Source organism: Sciurus carolinensis, chromosome 16 (assembly GCF_902686445.1).
Source record: "Sciurus carolinensis chromosome 16, mSciCar1.2, whole genome shotgun sequence".
NCBI classification, from domain to species: Eukaryota; Metazoa; Chordata; class Mammalia; order Rodentia; family Sciuridae; genus Sciurus; species Sciurus carolinensis.
The window spans coordinates 53,112,631-53,114,840 of NC_062228.1; positions in this window are offsets into that span (position 1 = coordinate 53,112,631).

The window sequence follows — 2,210 nt, forward strand, 5'->3', positions numbered from 1 at the left end:
ACACGGATGGGCCCTGAAGTGTGTCCTGCAGGTGTAGGGCGGCATGTGCTGCCCCCGTGTGGTCCACAGGAGTACTGCAGCTGTCCCGGCTAGGACTGGGAAGGGCTGGGGGGGCGGTGGGTGGTATCTGACCCCCCTCATTCTCCCCCACCATCCCACCCTCACCCTGCAAAGCCTTTGGGATCACAGAGTTTCTAGAACCCATCCTGAACCCTCTCTCTCTGCCTCTATCCTTAATACTCCTTAGACTTCACTTGCTGAATTCTGGTAACAGTGAAGTTCTGATGCGGCTCCCAGGAAGCACTGGGCTTAGTTATTCTCCTTGATTTGTGGCACACTGAAGTTGCTGCTGTTATGATCTGGAAACAGGAAACCATCGTGGTTAAAAGTCCAAGTTCTGGAGTTTGGAGACAGCTGGGTTCCAATCCCAGCTCAGCCACTCACTGCCTCTGTCACTTTCTGCTTGTGATTTGTCCTTCTGGTACCTCTGTTTCCTCATCTATAAATGGGTTGATAGGGATGACTTCTACCCCATGAGGTGGCAGAAAGGGTCAAGTGCTCAGGACCTGGTATGAGCAAGGTCTCCTGGATCTCCGGGGCTGACGATGTCAACCAGAGACATGTTGGGAAATCTCTAGGAATCGACACTGGGGGATCAGGTGATTTGTCGCCTTTGGCGATTTCCATGATGTAAGTATCCCCACTGCTTGTTTCAAGCTGCCAAGGTGAGCCCCTGAAGGCATTTTTGGAAAGAGATACATGGTAGCCCACCCTCATACTCAGCTTCACCACACAGCTACAGTAGATGTAAAGAACCACAGGACCATGGATTATGGGAAAATGAAGCAAAATAATTAGGATGTATGAGTGTATATTACCTTTGTTTTTAATATAATTTATTTAATTGCATGTTTGCATAATTTAATGTTCAATAATGGCCATGGTTAACAACCAGTTCCAAAATTCCTGAGACTATAATAATCAGCTTGCTTGAGCTAGCTCCAGCACATTGCTGAAAACATCTTTTTTTCAGAAAAAAAAATCTGTTTTTCAGAAAGGGAAACTGAGGCTCAGAAGGTGAGCAGACTTTCCGACAGTTGTAGGCAGGACACAGACCTCATCCCAGGGTTGTGTGATTCTAGGAACAGGACCAGTGGTGTCGCTCTTTCTGACATCCCACCCTAGTCTAGAGGGCTCGGGCGGTTCCCACAGTCCTGTGTGGCTTCGGCAAAGCCCTTGCCTTCTCTGATCTGTTTTCCCACCCAGAGAGCAGCATGCCCTGCAGCTGTGCGCCTGCACAGGGTTCCTCTGCACCTGCTTCCGCCTGGCCAGGGAGGTCACATGTGGATCCAACTTCTCATTCTATAGCCAGGGAAAGTGAGCACTGGAAAGATGAGGTGCCTTCTCAGGGTCATGCAGATGGACAGAGAGGGTCCTCAGACACCAGTACGAGTGCAAAGGACACTGTAGCCTCCAACCTTGGGGTCTGGGGCTTTCTTGGGGTGGGGAGGCAACCCTGCTAGAGAGGTTTGTCAGTCCTCTGCGGTGGCCAGGTCTGCAGCCATTCTGCTCCACACTGCCATGCCCTAAGCCCTCCACATCCTTGGCCCTCTGTCGGGAGGGCCTGAGCCCCAGGACAAGGCGCCTGGGGGAGGTTGTGGGGTGGGCGCGCCTCTGCCTGGGGCCTGCTTTTCGGAGGCGGGTGGGGGCTTCTCTGCCTCTGTCTCTATCTCCCTCTCTTCACAGGTCTCTGTGATCGCTGTCTCCTGTCTCAGGGTACGGGACTTTTGTCTCTCTTTGTCCCGTGTCTGTCTCTCTCTGTCTCTCCCCCTCTCTTTCTCCTAGTTTCCCCCTCTCTGTCCTCTGTTTTTGTCTCTGTCCTTTGCCTCTGTTGGCCTCTTTGTGTCTCTGCCTCCGCCTCTCTCGGTCTCTTTGTGTCTCCCTGTCTCTGTGGCTATCTCTCTATCTCTACATCTCTCGGTATCTTTCTGGCGCTCCGCCTCGGCATTTCTCTCCCCTTCTTTTCCGGTGAGCCTCGGCTTTCCTGTGAGAACTTGCTCCCCGTCAGCGCGCCCAAACCTGCCTCCGCCCCCAGAGCACCCCAGCCTGCCCCGGCCTGCGCCTTTAAGGGCCGGCGGCGGGGGCGGGGTCTCAACGGCCCCGCCCCGCCCGCCCCTCCCCCTGACGTCCCTTCCTCCCCAGCCCCTCGG